We start from the raw sequence: 21094 nt of genomic DNA, 5'->3' as shown, positions 1-21094 counted from the left end.
CATTAATTGGAGATAAGAGTCTCACAGACTCTCCTGCCTGGGCTGGCTTTGACAGACAATCCTCAGATCTCAGCCTGCTGAGTAGCTAGGATTACAGGCGTGAGCCTCCAGCACCCAGCCATATATGCCATTTTTAAGTAATCATGAGAACTTTCTTAGCTGATGTCTGCAATGTTTAATTTGAAGTTGAGAAAACAGTATTTACTCATAGACTTTAATACATGCATACACTTATTTCATAACTCCATCCACTGAAAGAGGCCACAAGCAAAACTGCCTTGTAACAATGGGCACAAACACAAAGATCTTGGTTTCTAATTGCCATTATCCAGTAAGGGGAGGCAGAAGTCCTTGAAAAACAAAACAAAACAAAATGCCTTTTCAAGAATTGGGGACAGACAGCAATGAGGGCAGATGCCTGTGATCCCAGCTACTGAGGAGGTAGATATAGGAGGCTCATAGTTTAAGGAAAAACATGAAACTTTATACTTAAAAACAAGGCAGGCATAGTGGTCACTTCTATAATCTAAGCTATGTTGTAGAGACAGGTCGGAAAATCATGGTCCAAGGCTAGCCCAAGGAAAAAAGCACAAGACCGTATCTGAAAAATAATCTAAAGCAAAAAAGGCTGGAGGTGTGGCTTGCCTCAAGTGGTAGAACACTTAGCCCAAGGTTATATGTTTGAAGCCCTAGAATGACCCCCCCACACACACCACATACACATACAATGGCAAAAAAAACAAACAAACCCTATAGATAATCCTAGAAGTGTTTATATAAAGAGAGGGCTATGGAAAAAAGACCCGGGTGCCAACTTAAAGAAGCTTTCAATCACAAAATCTGAACAACAAAAATGAATCATGGTATTAATGGACCAGAACCTACAGAATAAAAGAAAATCCAGACTGATATAAATAAATAATTGAATAAAGAAGTGGAAAGGATCAGTTCAGTAAAATTACAATTAATAAACAAATAAGAATCATCAAGGGACACCAAAATCACTGTCAGAACACATAAGAAACAAGATACATGCCTATTCTCAAAGTAACCTATCATCAAGATATTAATTGCAAAGACAAAAATAGTAACTTCTGCAGTGGAGCAGCTCCTATAACAATCCACCTGATCAAAATGAACAGTAGCAGCAATAAGTCATATTGATAACATGGACCTCTACTATGATAGTGCCCAAAGGCAATGAGGATATTGCAACGTTCTTCTATGATTATTCCTGCCAAGGACCACAGACACAATCTAATTGGGGGAAAACATCTGACGAATCCCCTGAATATATGAAATAATCAGTCACTTTTCTTTCCCAGTATTGAGATCATAAAGAGTAAAGCAAATCTGAGAAGCCATCATGGGTTAGAAGAGACAATGTGCTATGACAAATAAAGAAAATGGACCTTGGTCTGGATCCTGGACCAGTAAAAGCACACAGGTTGGAAAAGAATGTATACTTCAAATAGCAGGTATAGATTTATTTAATGAGTCTGTATCAGCAGTATTGGTAGTAACTTCCGGTTGATAGCAATTATACTATGGGTAAGTGGTCAGGGGGCACTAACTGATCATCATCATACGAAGAATAACTCCAGATTCAAAATCTGGATATACAGTTCAAATATTTATTTGTCCACTCACCGGAACTCATTGGAGCAGAGTGACTGCAAATGTGAGTCAGCAGAGATCAGTGTAATGACATAAATCATGCGCATCTGGTGTTTCACCTTAGGGATAGGAAGCGTCCTTCTGCCTAACCTAACAATACAAGTTTAAAGCTTGAGCTACTGGACCAACATTCACCTCTTTAAAACCTTTGACAATGGAAAAGAAAAGTTCTCAGGTGCAAAGTAACTATTTTGTGGGGGTGGAGTAGTACTGGAGTTTGAACTCAGAACCTTATACTTTGCTAGGCAAACACTCTACTATTTGAGCAATGTCCTGAGGACTTTTTGCTTTATTGGTGGTTTTTGGTGGTACTAATGTGTGAACTCAAGACATCACATTTGCTCAGCTGGTCCATACTAGTTGAATCATATCTCTAGTCCTTTTATCTCTGATTCTTTCTTTTTCTTTCTCTTTTTTTTTTTTTCTGGTCATGGGGCTTGAACTCTGGGCCTGGGTGCTGTCCTTCAGCTTTTCAGCTCAAGCTAGTGCTTTACCACTTGAGCCACAGCACCACTTCCAGTTTTCTGGTGGTTTATTAGAGATAAGAGTCTCATGGGAACTTTCCTGCCAGGGCTGGCTTTGAACCTCAATCCTCAGATCTCAGCCTCATGAGTAGCTAGGATTATAGGCATGAGCTCACCTCTGATTATTTCTAAGATAAAGGTATCTAAATTTTTGTCTGAGTTTTTTCAGACTTCTGTCCTCCTATTTATGTTTCCAGCATAGCTGTTCTAGGCTGTTCTGTCAAGGTGAAAGTTTTTTTTACCACTGTTGTTTTGTTTTGTTTGCCAGTTCTGGGGCTTGAAGTCTGAGTGTGGGTGCTATCTCTGAGCTTTTGTGCTTGAGTCTAGTGCACTACCACTTCAGCCATAGCTCCACTTCTGGCTTTTTGGTGGCTAATTGGAGATGAGTCTCACCTACATTTCTGCTCAATCTGGCTTGGAACCTTGATCCTCAGATCTTAGCCTCCTGAGTAGCCAGGTTCAAAGGTGTGAGCCACCAGCATCCAGATTAGCAAAGGTTCTTTGTCTAGGGTGGGTTTGGAACTGCCAACCTCCTAATTTCAGCCTGCCCTGTAGCTGAGATGAAAAGTATGTCCTACAGTGCAGAGCTATTGGTTGAGATGAGTTCTTTCAAACATTTTGTCCCAGTTGGCCTCAAAGTACAATCTTCTCTACTCCCATCTCCCAAGTAACTGGAATTTTACAGTTGGGTACTACTACAGTGCCCATATGCAAAGTGGTTACCTTATCTAGGTATGAGTCCCCAATGAACTTGATGAAAACTGTGATATGTCAACTGTGAAATGTATGGTTTCCCCTTGTCTCCTAATAAATATCATCTGAAATTGATTTTGAAATGATCACCCTGAAAGCTCTTTTAATAGACTCTTCACACTTTTCATAGCCTTTTTACTTGCTGAAACATGCTTATTAAAAGTAATAATCTAAGACCTGGTTAAAAAAAGAAAGATTTCAAACCTATTACTGCCATAGCTACTTCTGATGGGTTTCTGATACAGAACTTGAAAGAGAATGTGGTAATTCAAGCCTTGCAGTACCTAAGTTTATACAAATCTCCTTGAGATGGGAAAGGGCTCAGAAAAATGTTAAGACATTTGGTCATAGAGGGGCATGATGCCAAAGTTACCAAAAGGCTTTCATCCAAACCCCATCCTAGTCTCACCATAAATGACTTAAAATTTGCCATCACGATGCCAACCTCTCCTGCCACTTTTACCATCTCATTTAGGACCCTTCCCTATAGGGTTTCTGCCATGCTACCTATCTCTTCCTCTTTACTGTCTCTCAAGCCCATGTGCTTAAAATGATCTTTGGCCTTCCATCCCCATATCATTCTTTAAAAAATCTATCTCTTATAGGAAGCCTGGTCGACAAAAAACAGAGTAGAGAAAGTGTGCTGATTGCCAAATGTTGAAAGACATTTTACCCCAGACCTGGACAATTAAATATATCTCCAAAATCAATCTAAGAACTGACAGATGTTTAGTTTATTAAGAGATATTAAAAGCAATAAGTGCAGACTCTAGGCTCTCTCTCTCCCTCTTTCCTTTCTTCCCTCCCTCTCTCCCTTCTTCTCTCTTTCCCTTTCTTTATCTCTCCCCCACTCTCTCTCTAATGTAGCGCAAGCTGGCACTCTGTAGGTCCAAGTTGGTCTTGAACTCTTAACCCTCTTGCCTCTACCTCTCAAGTGCTATAACTGCAGGTATGTTACCCTATACCTGATTCTAACATCATCCTTTTGCTGTCATAGTGTTCAGGACATTCTATGTCTTTTAATTTGAATATAAGATAAAAACTTAGGTACAATATTTTTGCCACAACTCAATAACGATGCCACAATGAGTTCTCTGGAGTCTTTGGATCCTGCTAGACTCAAATTGGAGTTAAAAGTAACAGAAATTGAATTTTTCTAATGATTTTTTTTAGAATTGTGGAAATAAGGGCCCTCCTCCTACTGACCTATGTTGTTGGCAATCAATTAATTATTGTGGTCCCTTTTGCTAGTTTCTCCTAGCCTGAGTCATTCTCATCTAAAAGGGCCAAGGAATTAAACCAATCTAAGAAGAGAGAAGTAAAAATATAGAGAAGTACAGCATCCTACTTCTTGAAACTTGTAAAGTCATGTTTCCCCTAACAAAAACCTTGACCTTCCTCTTAACTGAGATGGGACTTTGACCTGATGATGACAATGCTGCTGATAAAGATGATGATGATGATGATGATGATGATGATGTTGATGTTCCTGGTGAGGAAGGGTTGCACTCTGATTCCAAGAAAGAACATTCACCCACGTAATAAAGCAAGCAGGTGAATCGCACTTGGCAGCCCAGGGAAGCCTCTTTCTGCCAATTATTGTGGGTAGTTTGGTCACATGCTGTTAACCAGGTGCCTTGGTCCTCTCCAAGGGCTCTGAAGTACAGAAAGAGGAAGCAGGACCTTTGCTTTCTCCTAGGAAGGTTACAAAGTGCAGCAGCTACTTTATTGGGCTTTGAAATCTCCATACCGATCCCAGAATGGAAATCTAGAGAGACCCAAAACAAGCCACTTATGACTTATGGGAGGAAAATTCAAGTTTCTTTTTTCAAGCCATTTTCTAAAAGATTCATTATTTTTTTCCTTTAACTTTACAGATGTGTGTATGCCACACACTTTTTAGCAAAAAAAAAAAAAAAAGGGGGGGGGGATTCCTCAAACTCTTGAAATCAACTTCAGGATTGCAAAGATTGATACGGATGAGAACTTTATGGCTCTTCTTCTTCAAAGAAAGATATGATGTAATAATTCTGACATCTTTCTGCTTTTAAAAAGTTAGATCAGAGTTGAAAGATAGGAAAGGAAGAACAAAGAATGGCCAGAGTTATTTGGCACCATTTTACTCAGGAAGGAGAAGAGGAGAAAGAAGAGCCATGATTGACTCAATAAGCCAGTGGAAGAATCTCACCACCAGGTGCTTGAATTTCTTATCTTCGTTCTTGGGCTTTGCCATTTTAAAGTAGATTTGAGGAAAAGTATGATCGTATGAAGCACTGGCAAGTTTCAACCTCCTAAGCCTTAGAAAGTGAGTCCTCAGATGATTTTAAGTGAATGTTCGCTTTTTCTTGATTTTCATCACTGACAATGTCAAAGGCAGAAGGTTAGGAAAGAGTGAATTTTGCCTAGAAAGCAGGTAAGGAAGTACTGTATAAGTGAAAAATCTCTTGCTGCATTTTTTAGCTATTAAGTTAAAAAAAACCCACATCAATAGCACACCCCAGAGGTACAATAGCATTACACATTACTGTCAGAATTGCTGAACTCCACAAAATAACCACAGTATTACATCCAATGTAAGATCACATTCCTTTCGACTGTTTCTCACATCAACTGGTTGCTGAAGCTGAAACCAAATAAAACATTTCCCTCTAGTAATTTGTAAATTCTGGGAGACAATGCTGTGCAAATTAATTTAATTCTAAACAAACATGAAAGTTGGGAAATTTCTATCAAAAACCTCTTCAGTGTTTCTCCTCCCTGAATTATTTCTAACATACAAAGAAAAATATTTGTTTGTATATTTTTCCTTGGGGAGACCAAGAGGAAGGAGACAAGATTAAAGGCCTGGGGAGAGGATGGTGTCTTTGAAATTACTTTCCCTGGGTACATGATGCAAAGCAGCCTCAAATACCCCTTTCATCTTCCAAGGATTCCTTAGTTGCAACACATAAAAGAAATCACCAAAACAACCCAAATCCAAATTAAACCTTAAAGTAAGCCTTTTAAAGTCACACAATATGGGCGTATCTAAGAGCTGTAGCCCAAATCTTAGCTTCTTAAAAGTAGCCACTGGGGTCCCCTAAATTTCTACCGACTTGAAAAATGCCATTTCCTTCCTCATAATGTCTGTGTTCCTCAAATTAACACTGTCCACTAAAGACAAGATGGAGACAGACAGAGCTTATGAACATTACCTTTGCAGAGGTTACTTTGCAAACATAATTGATTTGAAGTCTAATTTGTCTGGTTTCTATCCATAATTGCAACTAGCTTTTAGAAGAGCCCCTTGGCCACTAGACTATAACTAAACTCCATCTTTGGAAAGGAAGGGAGATTCCATTGCTCCTATGTAGCAGGATCAAAGAAGATGCTCAGGCCTGCTAATCCCTTATTTTCCTAACAAGACCCCAGTTAGGTGATACGCGCTAGCAAAAAAGCCCACCCCCTGCTTTGTAGCTTGCAAGACCGTTTCTGTAGATGTCTCTACTTCCATCAGTCTATTTCCCTGGACAAAAGAAGTCAATACTCCTACCAAGAGCCAAGTGGCTAGCTCTGAATTGAAAAGAAAACTTAAATAAGAAAAAAACATGGATGAGAAACTGCCATATGAAAACCACCATGGCCATGACAATACCCACCAGTCCTAGCCCAGGAATGAAGGCACTCAGGCCCATCTCTCAAGAGCTGGTTGACTGATGTGGAGAAAGGCTTCCCTTCTGAGAAGCGGTCGCTTCTCAAGAACAAGCTGGGTTTTCAGCTTTGCCATTAATTTTTCCATAAAGAGCCATTTTCTTGACGAGCGCTTGTGTCAGGCAGGGCCTGATGCTTCAGAAACCTGTAATTATTCTTGCCTCCCCACCCCCCACAGCCTCTGCACCTGTGTCAGTTCAAGGCACCAGCTGGCCATGTCTTGCCTCCTGCCTCTTAAGGGAAAGGGGGGAAGGGAGGAGGAGGAGGAATGGCACCATCATTGAAAACCCAAACTCAACAGTACTCGCCTCTTTTTCCAAAATGCAGCAACCAAACAACAAATTTCAACTTGCCAATCTTCTCCCTTCCCCCAACCGGTCTTGCCAAAAGAAACAAATAAACATTAATTGACTAGAGAGCCCTCATTCAAACCAAAATTACTGCAAAACACAGTAACAGGGAAAGGTCTGACAAGGGGTTATTAATCCTGTTTTACAGCCCACTTGTACAACCCCCACACTCACACACACTCGTTTCTATTAACACACACACACACACACACACACACACACACACACACACACACACACACACACACACACACACACACACACACACTCCTCAAATTCCCTGGGCCCCATTACTCTCAGTGGCCAAGATGGGAACATACCGAACCCATGACATCATCTCCCCTTCCTCTCCAGAGTCACTTGCACAGACTGACTCAGGCTACTGGGATTTTTTTTTTAAACAAACTCATTTCATTGACTCCCTCCTAGAACATTGTTATATCCTTTTCAGTTGGGTTAATTAAATACACCCTTCCTGTGCACCCCTATAAAAATATGTATATAAATACAATTATTACTGTGCCTCAAAACACATTTGCACATGTCAACAGTGTTCTCTGTCTCTGTCTCTCTGTCTCTCTCTCTCTCCCTCTTTTTTCCCCACAGCTTAAATTTCCCAAGAACAACATGGTCAAAGCCCAGTGGGGCCCTCCGTGACAGGCACAGTTTAGTGGCTGGTGATCACACAAGACATTTTCAAACCTGAGAGCTTTTAGTGAAGAATGTTAAGGACAAGTAAGGGAACAAGGAAGAGAAATGTTTGTTCTCCTCAGAGAGTTAAAAATCGTAAGAGTAAACTCTAAGCTGCTTTTCTTATGTGGATGGTTTTATTTTCATTTCAGCTTCTTGAAACGGATTTCCCTAAGTACTTAAAAATCTAAATGATCTGCTCATCTGAAGTTCTCTGATGCCCTGTTCAGAGGGACAGATGTGTGGCCTGACTGTCAAACAGGTGGTAAAGGGAAGGGCTTTTGAATAACTTGAAGAAGGCAGGTCTTAGATATTCCTCTGAACAGGAACCTCAGAGCATCTGTTACCTGGCCTAACATGCACATAATCTGAGTTTACAGAGATAGGAAATTCATTTCTAGACTCCCTATGGATACTAGCCTAGCAAAATCTACAGTGTAAACTTCAGTAGGATGCAGGCTCTTTAAAGATATCGATTTCTGGCCTGCCTCAATGAATGAATGAATGAATGAATGAATGAAGCAACTCAATCCAACTGAAAAGTCAACACTGATCACAATCCTGGATAGGCAGGGATCCAAGAGTATGATGAATACCCAAACTGTGTACATATGGTTCCTTACCATTTCTTATATGAAACCTCAGCATCTTAAGTTTTCACTCTAAGTGCTTCAGTTTTTTCAGTGTTTTTCACTTGAGAAAAGTTACAAATGTTTAGTGTGAGGCAGACCAGTCCCTCTCCTCTGCCACTTCCTCTTTCTTCTTCTGGACTCTAGAAAGCACCAATGGACATGTGCTGTTGTTCATTTTTACTGGCGAAAAGAACTCTGACACTCCCATGTAAACTACTGATCCGAAGCAGGGATTTACTTGCTCCCCTGAAAAAATTCTCAAAGATCCCTGATAATCTCTCCATCCCCTGCCACAGTCTCACTTTCTTACCAGGATCAACCAGCCTTTGCATGGTCTACCTTCCTTCCTTCCCCTATCCACACTCATTCCTCACACAGAGACACCAGACTCAAGACTCTCCAAGCCCCAGTATCTGCCTTTCTGCACCCCAGAATGTGGGTACACAGTTCACTGTACACCTGTAGCCTTATAATCTGCTTTCTCAGCTTCACTGTCTTCTACAGAAAACACTGCTATGCTGGTGCTAACATCCCCTACATCCACCATCAACTACCTTGTTTTATTTACTTGCTAGTCCTAGAAAGATCTTAGTTACTTGGTTGCATGTTTATTGTTAATCTTTTCCTACTAGAACAGAAGTTGCAAGAGAATAGAAACTTACTCTTATGTATTAGTGAACTTGCAAGCACCCAGCCCAGTGCTTGGAAAAAGCATCCAAAATACACTAGTTGAATGAATAAATGAACCAATGAAGCCATTACTTAATGCAAGAATTCCAGGGAACACTTGAGCTGTTCTTTCCAGACAGGAAATCTGTCCGAAAACACTGCCTTATTAGGTCAAAGGCTGGATCCTCATTTCTGCTCAGTTCAAGTTTTCACTCACTGATTCACACACATCAAAACAGCAGTGAAACACAGCCTCTCTTCAAAACAAAGAGGTCGGCCCTGACTGCTCACACCTGTACGTTTCTGACAGAGGCAAACACCTGCCTGTTTCTTCTCCACAGTCTATATTGCATCATGTGCTCCAAGTGCCACTAAGATGAACAAAACCCTCCCTCCTCTGCACTTCTCTGACAGGTGCTTATTAACTAGTGTCCTGAGGGAATGCAATAGGCTCAACCCCCTTTCTATCATTTAGCCCCATTTTTATCACATAAAAATGATCTCCCTGAGAAAAAGCAACCCTGACTATTGGTCTCCAAAACACTTACAGCTCACAATTTTGTCCCCAACATTAGCAACCACATGTCCATTAGTCCTTAAATAAAAGGTCATTTAAGGGGATCTACTCAAATCCAGACTTTTCAATAACTCCTATTTTCTGCCATTCTAAATGGCCCCCATTATAGAGAGGAGGTTCTTCAAACTTCTTGTTGTGGATCATGCTGATGTTTTTCTATAAATTCTCAAACATTGAAGCATTTCCTTCCTCACTAGGCCCTTTAAAAATTTTTTACATAAAAAGCCATCTCTACTGAGAGGTGCTATTTATTTCAGGATAATGATCCTGAAATTTCACAGATACAGAACTCTCAAACACTGGAAGTAAGCCAAAATCCAATTAAGAGGGTATGGCATTTGAACCAGGCAAAAGTTGAGGTGAAAATATTGAATAGAAGCTATATAGGATTCCCATGGGGGGGGGAAGGAGGGAGGGAGGGAGAGAATACACTTACATACATGCCACTGACAATAATTGTGTATTCTTACTTCAATGAATTTCCATTGCCTTTCTCAAAATCTGTCATTGTTTCCAGAGTCACAGAGCTGTTCCCTCTCTAACTCATGATGGTAGGCACCAGGAATTCCCCTTGGAAAGATGAAGGTGAATAGAAGAGATGGTTTTCCATCATGTATAGAAAAGTTAAATTGTGTTTGGCCCATTTCTGGACCACATGACAATGTTGCAGATTTCAAATTAACAATTCAATCCAACTTGACAGGGACGACTCAAGTGTTGAGACCCTGAAGTTTAGATTCCAGTCACTCAGGCACCTCACTTAACCTTAGTGGCTTGACTGATCTCAGATGACATGCACTTTCAAGCACACCAGACTCTCATTGAAGAAGAGACACTAATTTGAATCATCACTGCCATCCCCTAACCCCTTTGTTCCTGTCTGAACCAATTTCCATACAGTTTCAAAGAAATCATCGGTCCATGCAAAGGGGAAATCCCTGTGGACCAGAACTACATTAGCAGCATAAGGGAGAAAATCTAATTTCCAATCCAGTTGCTTTGTTGTTTCAACCTCCAAGGAAGGTTGCTACATATGCACAACACAAATTAAGTTTTAAAACATCACCAGGATAAAAATTAATAATAAAAAATACTCTCATGGGGAAAAGGTGGTTCTTGCTACAAATCTCCCTATACAATGAAAGTCAAAACCATCAGATCTCCTGGGTGGTCTAAGTCTTTGAGATCTCAATCATTTCTACATATATTCACGAAAAACATTGCATGGGCCACTGATAGTTTATGGTGAGTTAATTCTTAATTCTTAGTCTAAGGTTGTATCTACATTTTAAAAAAATTGTCAAATTACCTCACTGATAGATCTCTTGGAAATGTATTTTAATGGCCCAAATTAAGGCTACCTTTTCTTTTTTGGCATGATAAGATATACCTATATGATTTCCTAGTATCCCTACTTACTGGAATAAAACTCAGAGCAAAAAAGATAGATATCAGTGTGACTACATCATTAATTAACCTGAACCACATACCGGAACATTACTGCTAATAAAACTCCCCTATAAAAGAAAACATGTTTTCTCTACTGAGAATCCTGGAATGCAAGCCCAGCAGAGCCATCACCTTAATTAAGAAGATAGTTGGATGTTTGTGTCTCTGTCTGCAATTGCTTGAAGTTTGTTCATATTGGACTTATTTTTTTCAATAACTTAAGTTCTTTCTTGCATGTGCTTTCTTTGGGCAAAGAAAATGCAATCCACACTATCAGGATTTGCTAATGAGTGTGTGAATGAAAGGATCACTTGCTGAGGCAGGGGATGCCTTATCTACAGACTTCTTAAAAGCACACTGTGAGCTTTCAACCCACAGTTTACTGAATCAGAGATCTATAAAACCTTCCATTTTCTCAAGAAAAACAGGCTGACAGCAACAGAACAAAACCTTAACTATAGCACAGGTGAAACTAGGACTTTTCCAATGTATCCTTACGAAATGACATAGGCTTTTGTGAAAACAGAATTCTTTTGTGAAAGGCATGAGAAAACACATCAATATTTGTCCTCTAACCTCCAATCTAGGAGTCTACTGCAAGACCATACAGGCAGCCAGGATTAAAACTCCTATTCATAAGAACCCAAGAAAGTGAAGAAAATTGGGGGTTCTATAGTTATGCACCCATGTTAGCAATAAGACAAGAAACAGAACCAAAACTTCTTGGTAACTAACAATTATTTTTTCTAGTTCAACCATGGAACTTCCACTATGGCTCTCAAAGCATCTCAACAAATCATCATCACTCAGTAATTTTGGAGGAATATAGATTCCCGAGTGAGGTTTGAGATCTTCTAAATTAGAAACACCACCAGATCTTGAACTTCATTTTATAAAGTTTTTGGCTATATTTCTCTATGTCATTTCTTCTGGTGAGACTGGGATTAAGTGGCTTTGGTTTTTGGCAACACCCTTTAGTACAAGATTCTTGCGTTGTCTATGTTTATTTAATACTTTGATGAAGCTGTTATTTGTGAAGAGCAAGGGGGAAATCCTAGCACTGGGGAGACAGAGACAGGATTGTTGAGTTCAAGGCCAGCCTGGGCTACACACCTTGAGATTCTGTCTTAACAGACAAGTGGGAATGCAGTTATTTCAACCTGTCACCATAAAGTACATTCACTGAGATGCAAAGAAATACATCTAGCATCATTTTTTTGGGTGTGAACTGAGAAACTGAATATAGGGCACTAAAGTCCTTATTTATTTGAGCAATGGTCTTAGATTTGAAAACTAAAAATTTCTGTACTCTTTACTTTTTAAAGGAGGGATTGGAGCCTGATATCCAACATTACAAAATTTGTCCTAAATTTTAGTATAAATAAAAACACAGAGTTAACTAATCATGCTTCAACATTTTTCCCCTAAAGTGCCCTTCAAAACAGTGGCTCTTGGCTCATTTTCAATCTGAGTATTATCAATCATCCATCTCTTTTGTTTAACAATGAAATAGAAAGCACAGCTAGCAAAATGACACACAAGAAGTAGAAGCATCGGGAAGAGGAGAAATGGGAGCAATGGAAACAGATGAACAACAAACATTTCACTCCACTGGCAAACTCCATCTGCACACAGCTGTCTTTCTCAGTAACATCCCTCAGACCAAGAAGATCCATCCAACCTTGGGAAGAAAATCAACTCAAGAGCAAAATTTAAACATGATCACTTCCTACCTTGAATTTAAACAGTAAGGTTTTTGTTGGGGTTGTTTTTGTTTTGTTTAATTTTGTTTTTAGTGTTGAGAATTGAACCCAGGGCCTTGAACGTACGAGGCCTACCACTTGAGCTACATCTCTAGTCCTTTTGATTTTGTTTTTTAAGACAAAGTCTCATCATTCCCTTTGCTTAGGCACCTCAAATTCACAATCCTTCTGTTTCCCTCTCCTTCATAGCTGGGACTACAGGAATATACCACCACTTTAAACATTAATTTGAAATTGGTTTGCCTATAGTCATCTGGTAGTGACAAAGCAAAAGAAGGAAGACTGCAGATAAAGAAGTTTATCTTGATGGAAGATCATCTGTTAAAGAACTAGGTAATATGGCATGTTTTAAGAAGGAAGCCTGTGCAGTCATGAATACCAAAATCTTTCAACCTTGGGACTTTTTATAAGCATATAAAATCAAAGGCAATGTGAGATCATGGAGAGACAGCAGATCAAAATCAAGAAGACTTTTACCAGCTCCTTTTATGCAATTATGTGTCCTTCCCTAAGTCACCTTCTCTTGGTTCTCTTCACCAACAAATGAAAGATGTTAGTAAAATGGACACAACCTTTTCCTGAGTGTGAATAGAATACATTTCTCATGATGAAATCTTGCTTGTCTAAGGGAAGTAAGGCATGAAGATGATGGTACTTATTTCTCTGAACCCTCTTCCTACAGTGCCATGAATTCAGGTATCTCTACTTCAGCCTCCAGACTGGGATTTCTGCCCAGTCTTCCAGACAAAACCCAATAGAACAAGGGCACTTGATTGTCCTTGAAGTACTGGGCAGACAAATGATATTTCTAGGGATGGTTTCCTTTAGAAGTTAAAACCTTTCCTAATAAATCAACAACCTCAAATATACAGAAAAGTCGGGAGACCAATATATGTTAGTGAACGAAGCAAAATGGAAGTGCAGAGAGTTAGGGACTGTGATAAACTGGATAGCATATACTATCCAAAAGAGAAAGTTGCTTCACAATTTCAGCTCATTGGTACCATATGTGAAATAGAGCCTATTTTGTTAATGGAGCCCCAAACCCAGCGCTTATATGGAATTCCTTGAAATCTTAAAATGCTAATAAATATTTATTAACAGAGTATATCAAATCAGGCATGGTGGTATGCATTTACAATCCCGGCACTAAAGCAGGAGCATCTGTAGGTAGAAATCAGCCTGACTGGTAAGACTCTGTCTCAAAAAATCAAAAGAAAAAAACACAGCAAACAAGGGCCTGCAGATACCAAATTGAGGCTTCTGTTCCAAAAAAGGAAAGGGAAAAGAAAATCCAGAGACATATTTGGTCCCATTTTTTCTTCTCTTTGGACCCAAGTTACTGCAGGAGACAGCTGTAGAACTTTCACTTCCCACTAAGTTTTCCTGTGAAATCCCTTCTGAGGGAAGACCTGTCTGGAGAAATAACTAATGAGCAGGATTTCTTTAATCCTCTGCTCAGTGTCCCTTACCCAGCACTACTGGGCTTAATCCCCCCCCCAAATAAAATCTTGTCCCAAACTAAGAGATCAACAGAGATGGCACTCTGAAATGACAAGGTATATGCTATCTTTAAAAAAAAAAAAAAAAAAAGGAAGAAAAGAAAAAAGAAAAGCACAAATCCACAAGCCTTGAAGTTTTAAACTTCTTTTGGTGAACTTGATGAATAAAATGTAATGACAACACAGAGAAGGAATCAATTCATTCTTTATAGAGATGACAGTGAAGGACATACCTCATAGTTAAACTAAGCACAGTATTTGGCATCGCCAGTAGCTACTCAATTTTAAAATCTATGTAAAATCTATTAAAATCTTTTTTAAAAGAAATCTATCATATTTTATCACATGCTCTACTCGAAGGTGACCAAGGTCAGGTCCAGATGGATATTTTTTTTCCTCCAACAGAATAAGGACTGGGGAGGAAGAATGCCCTGCTAGAATAAACAGGCTGCACCTGTGTGAACCCTGTCCACTTTTCAGGGGCAAGGGACTGTCTCTTTTACTGTTTTGAAATTTGTTCAGCAGGGCTTTCTGAGCTTCCACTTTCTAAGAGACACTTTGCTCTAAGGTGTTATAGTTGTAGGAAGAATAAAGGGATTGAAATAGAAACAATTTACGATAACATGACATCTGTATGCCTAATAACCATGGTGAGTGAAATTGGTGGCAACAAAGAGAAAGAACCAATTTACTCTTTCTGGTGAGTGTACAGTGAAAGACCCATGTAAAGATGTCACACTTGAGCTGACCTTGATAAAGGAAGGAGCTTTTACAAAGTGGATAAAGGACATTCTTGAAAGACAGACCATATGAGCAAGAATATAGAGTCATAGATGACCTACTCTGTTGGGGAGCAGTGAACAGTCAGGGTTTCTGATATATGGGCACAGGTTTTGGAACATCAAGAAATGTACCCTCAGAATTACAAAATTTAATTATGGTGGCTTTTATAATTACATTGCTGTTGCTCTGGGCTTAGCCCCACCAGGGCGCTTACTGAAAGTTAGGGGCTGATTCAAAGTGATAATTCAAAGAAAGATTAAAATGGCCCAGGAGTCATGTCTATATTGCCAAGTAATATTCCTGAGGCTCAACACTAAAAAGTCATTTTGGAAAGCATTTTCTACTCCCAGTGTGAAACACACATATAACAAACAGACCATGAGAGGAGAACAAAAACAACAAAAAGGTAAGAAGTAAATATCAATATTACCCACATAAAGTTTGGGCTACAAACAGACAACAATAATAATAACTTGATCAAGCACATGACTGAATTCAGCCCTGAGTTGGTAGTCAATTCAAGAAGATCATCAATAGATAAGGAATTCTCATTATCAAAAAGCTAGTTCCTCAGAAATCAATAACTTGACCGTGCACATAAGGTTTAAAATAACCAAGAAGGATAAGAAAACATAGAAAGGAAGAACAAGAAGGGAATTAGATGACCTCTCTCCCTACCCAGAAAAAAAAATGTTTTTCTGCTGAAATCCTCATTAGAAATTCTCAAAGGTTTTGCTGGAGAGGGGAGGAAAGGTTGGGGCCAGAGTATGTTTTTCTCCTTCATAACCTCGCTCTGAATGTTTTTCTGGCTTTCTAAGCAAAGAGGAAACCTCACCCATTCCTGTAGACAGGCATTTAAGACCCTATTGTGCAGGCCACTGTTGCTGGGGGCCTACTGCAGCTGCAGGTTGGTGTCCAGCAGGGATCTGGCTATGAATCTGGTCCTACTTGCTCAGATTCAATGCCAGCCAACTAACTAGTGGAGGCTCCCGGGAAGGGCTCACTTATGGATGAAATGTGCAGGCATATTTGACCTTTGCAAACCCAGCCCCAGTCTGAAGCTTCCAGATTGAAAACAAAAGCTTCAGGGCTGGAGAGTGAGTTGGACGAGGCGCACAGCCCTCTGGACCCATCCCCCCACTCACTCCCCTGTGACTGAGAGGCTTGCAAAATCAATAGAGCAGCATTATGAACTCCACAATATCATAAGAGAAGGCTTTGCTCTGGGCCTTGGTGGAGAGAAGGCAGGGGGAGGGGACGGGAGGGTGGCTCGGAGGGAGAGGATGCTTGATTAAAGTCCTCACTCCAGGAGGCAGAGGCTTCACATGTGCAACGGAGGACTCAGTGTTGATAGGCCTTTTAAAAATTAAACTCTTGCTCCTAATCTAAGAGTTGTTACAATAAGAAAACATACAGCAAGACCAACCAAAGCACTGGTAGAAAAAGGCTGTTGTCTGGTAGGTGTCCTACATGTCAATGAAGAAAAACTCATGCTAGGAGCTGACTTTGGCACAAGTTTTAAATGAATTTCACCAACATACTCCTCCATGTGCAGTCATAAACTTTTAAAATACCCCACTGTCTCTAACTTCTCACTCTGCCTTCTTGGGTCATCTGAAAAATACCAAAATGAGCACTTTCAAGTATTTTCACCAGAACAAATCCAGAATCATTGCCAAAGCTGCATGAAGTCAGGACCTCATTTCTGTCCTATGTCTTTTATTTTGCCTAGGACTGCCACCCAGCCATTCTGGTCACTGTCCCCTCCCTTAGGTCATATGACTCAGTTCAAATGCTTTTACTAGCAGGTCAGTATCACCAGCTAATCTCATAAACACTCAATAAACAGGGACTCATTTCATTTTTGCCCTCACATGAAAGTATGTGGTAGTCTCCAGGCACCACCCCTCAGTAGTTCTAGTAACTGTCACCACAAATTTGCTGTCATTATAAATAAACAAAGATACATCTTAATCCTCAAATCTCTCCTCCAATGGTGCAGGTCAAGCAAATGCCTTGTCTCTGTGCAGTGGTGTCCTTCTTCAAATGGCTCTTGGGTTCTGGCTTTTAATTCCAGAGTGAAAGTTCACATGCCCCCTTGCCAGTCATATTCAATTCAACCTGTTGATTGCTGAATAAACATCACTTCTCTCACAATAGTTTTGTTTTGTTTTGTTTTTTTCTTTTCTTTTCTTAGCAGGTACCAAGCCAAGTCAGAATCAAACAAATGCTGCCTACTGTATTCATTGATATTATTCACATCTGTCAACAGGAAACAATGGTAACTTGCTAGTCAGTCCTAGAACAGCATTTAAATGTTGAAATGCTTATCAAATCTATATTCAAAAAATAATTTGCCACTAATATGTCCATAAATCAACTACTGCTTTTATATTGATGGACTTTACTAGAAAGTTCTGTTCAGTAACTTATCATTAGGCCTATCTTTGTGTTACCTGATATAATTTAATATGTACATGGAAAAAAATCATCAATTTTCCTTGTTTATACTGCCCTTATTTTTTCCAGTGGAACATAATATGAATGCATTAAGAAAGAAGTAAAGTTTATGTAAAAATGAACTTTAAACAATAACAATCATCTCTAGCTACCTATAGGAGATTGGTTTTTGGACACACCTGATACACCTTATAGACAACAGTTCTATTGTTGCATATAATTTATTCACATTCTCTTATATACTTTAAACCATCACTAGCCTGTTTATTACACCTGTCACAATGTAGGTGCTATGCAAATATATGTTATGCTGTATTGTTTAGGGAATAATGACAAGGAAAACAGTCTGTGTAGGTTGAATATAAACATTATTTTCTGAATATTTCTGATCTACTGTTGGTAGAATTTGAAGATACAAAAAAAAAATGTGGGAAGTGACCACTTCCTTGATTAGCAAAACACAAACTCTGTCTAGAGCATAAAAGGAAGCTATAAACTTGGAGAGAAACTCATAATTAATAAAATACAAGTATTTGAAGATTACAAGTCTTTCTTGAATGTCCGTTGCTTTGCAGATTCTTTTTGAGTAGTAAAGGTATGGGAGAAAGTTTTAGAAGAACATTTTGGAAGAAGAAATCCCTTGAGAATGTCAGGTGAGACTGTAAGAGTCATTCTTTCCAGCACCCTATTCTGTTCCTTCTAGACCAATGATAACTCACCCTTCCATATTTATTTATTTAGCCCTTTGGTCTACCTCTAGATTTTATGGTCTGTGAACACAGAGAATGTCTGTCTGGCTTACAATGGCATCCTCAGCACCCAGTATAGTGCTTTACACACCGACAGTCTTCAATAAAGAGAGGATGAATAGGAGAAGGGAAGGAGGGGAATTTGGTGAAAGAATTATAGAATGAAAACAAAGAAGTACAGAAGGAAAATGAGTTACAGCTACAATATTAAGTGCTCACTATTCTCTACCCAAGCCCCCCTTGGATTTATTATGAGTGACTGTGAACATTTCCATGTCTTCATCCCTGATGTACATTGGGCTCTCATCTAGCAAGACCAGTCCTTCAAGACCAGGAATAACTGCCCTGATTTAAAGTAACAAAGAACAGCCAGATGGCAAGTGAACAAATAAAAGGCAGGACATAAAGCCTATGCTTTAGAGGCATAGGATTCTTCTGTTCTCATCTCCACTCATGCTACCTTTCCATTAGAGCTACTGGTCTAGCTTCCTAACATTCTCTCCATATTTACTACCAAGTAAGGTTGGGAGAATTCAGGACACACTTCCTAAATCATCCTCTCCCTGTCTTGCTCAGCCACTCTCTGGTTCCTCAAATACCAAAGGACACTATTCTTTGATCTCTTCTGAGCCAAACCAATGTGAGCTGTTACTGCTGCTTCCTTTCTGCTCCCTCCCCTCCCCGAGCTTCACTGGGTATTTTCCTCTACCACCTCTGGGAAACTCTCTTTTCTCTCAGACTTCATTCTCCTTGCAGGACACATTTCCCTTGTCCTATACATTCCCTCAGGAGCCCTCCATTCCCACAAGTAAAATATCTTCCAGGGAGTTCTGGAAGTATAGGTTTCAGACTTCTTCTTATTCCTTTTACTCACTCCAGCCCAAGAAAGGAAAAGGAGGAAAAGGAGGAAAAGGAGGAGGAGGAGGAGGAGGAGCAGGAGGAGGAGGAGGAGCAGGAGGAGGAGGAGGAGGAGGAGGAGGAGGAGGAGGAGGAGGAGGAGGAGGAGGAGGAAGAAAACAAAATGAAGTGCATGGCTCACTCATCTCCCACTCCCTCTGTCCCCCTGAGAGGCTTTACTCTGTCCCCTCCATGAAGGAAACATAATGGGGCCAGGACACAGTAACCTCACTATGCAGCACACACTTGGCCACTTGTGATCAGTCCACAGGCAAGAACGGATTGGGAATGAGTATGTTGGATGAAATTGCACTTGCCTAAATCATTCAACCTGGGATTTGATCTTGCCCTACCTGGTTCCATATCTGTCTTCTCAGTTAGGTCATGGGGAGAGAGAGGACAAGTTCATTTATTGGCCCAACTGAAAGAGCAGCAATTATAATCATAGATAATCATTACTGGTCCAAATTACTGATCTACTTAAGTTAACACAGGACTTTCAGAAAATATAAGCATAAGAAAACATACCTGGTTCCTTATTGTATTTCCTGGATTTTTCTTTACAAATTAAAAGTAATGATCCCACAGGAAGGTCAAAGGCATTTAAGCATGACAAAAAAAGTGATAATCAGCTGGGAAGGTGGCTCAGTGGTACAGTGCTTGCTTTGCAGGCATGAGGCCCTGGGTTTGATTCCCCAGCACCATATAAACAGAAAAGGCAGGAAGTGGCACTGTGGCTCAGGGACAGTGCTCAGGCCTAGAGTTCAAGCCCCATGACCGTCAAAAAAAAAAAAAAGTTATAATCTTTTCTTTTTCACCCAGTACCCTCCTCTAAACTGTCAATAAATGCTTATGTATACATATATTAACATATATACATAATATAATATGTACATCTAATATATATCAGCACATATAATTGGCATTTAATTCTTCTTTTTCCATTTCCCGTTTACATAGAATGTAGTATTTTTTTTAATTTACCAGCTAAAAATCTCAGGTATATGGAAGCCTGGTCAGGGAAGGCCAGGATGCTTCTCTCCTCTCCCTCCTCTTCTTCCATAAAGATTCCACCCCTTTTTCTGTGTATTTCTCCTACTACGTGCATTCCAGTCCCTTACATGAAGTTCCCCGCAAAGGAAGTAAGACTTAGGAAGACTGCTTAAGATGTCATCCTTGCTGGGTGAAGGCTACAGGGCTCTGTATTATTTTTACACTTTCCTGTGAGTCTACATTTCAAAATATAAAGTTCTTTTAAATAAATGAAGTCAATGCTCCGTGAGAAAAGGCACAGTGGAGAAACCCTAACATGAGAGAAGGGGGAATAATTAATTAATGATGGCAAAAGTCTTCCATAATACAGTGTGTTGAATACAAGCAGCACAAGCTCCTGGCTTGTCTGCTTCCACGGTCTCCTGAGGCCAGGCTGGTAACATCAGCCAGTTTTTGAAATGTTCTAGGACACGTTTGATTTTCTTTAAAGACCAAAGCAATGTTTTCCAATAAAGCCAACTATTGTGAACTTGGAATGTTACCATTTCATCTGAAGCATTTTATGTTCTTTTTAATAGTTGAGTGAGGTTTTTTTTTTTTTAATTTTACCCTCTTTTAAAAAATCAAAACTAAACCTTAAAAGTACATAAATATTTAATTTTGCAGAGAAAGGTATGGCTTACTAGATGGAAAGTCTATCCAACTCATGATCTCAAAGCATTTTATGGCCACACTTGCCTGCAAATCACATTGATGGCAAAAACCCAGCCACATACTCAAGTGCTTGTCACATTCCTAACCCCAGAATCAAATTGCTCCTGTGGGAAAGTGAAACAAAGATATGTCTGAAGAAATCCCTATACAAGTGGGTCAAGAGGCCAACATGGGTCCCTCTTCACTTCCATGGTTCCTCCATAAACTGACCTCATGGAAGTC

At 39.7% G+C, this 21094-nt stretch overlaps 1 protein-coding gene across 2 annotated transcripts in view; it reads right to left on the bottom strand.

Moving 5' to 3' along the window:
• The window catches only part of Klf7 (KLF transcription factor 7), a 90582-nt gene that overhangs the window by 51602 nt on the left and 17886 nt on the right, over positions 1-21094 (bottom strand). The gene's annotated exons all lie outside the window — the stretch shown is intronic.

This window comes from Dipodomys merriami, unplaced genomic scaffold, assembly GCF_024711535.1.
Source record: "Dipodomys merriami isolate MVZ:Mamm:240054 unplaced genomic scaffold, mDipMer1.0.p SCAF_1, whole genome shotgun sequence".
Classification (NCBI taxonomy): domain Eukaryota; kingdom Metazoa; phylum Chordata; class Mammalia; order Rodentia; family Heteromyidae; genus Dipodomys; species Dipodomys merriami.
This window is presented reverse-complemented; position numbering and strand designations above follow the sequence as displayed.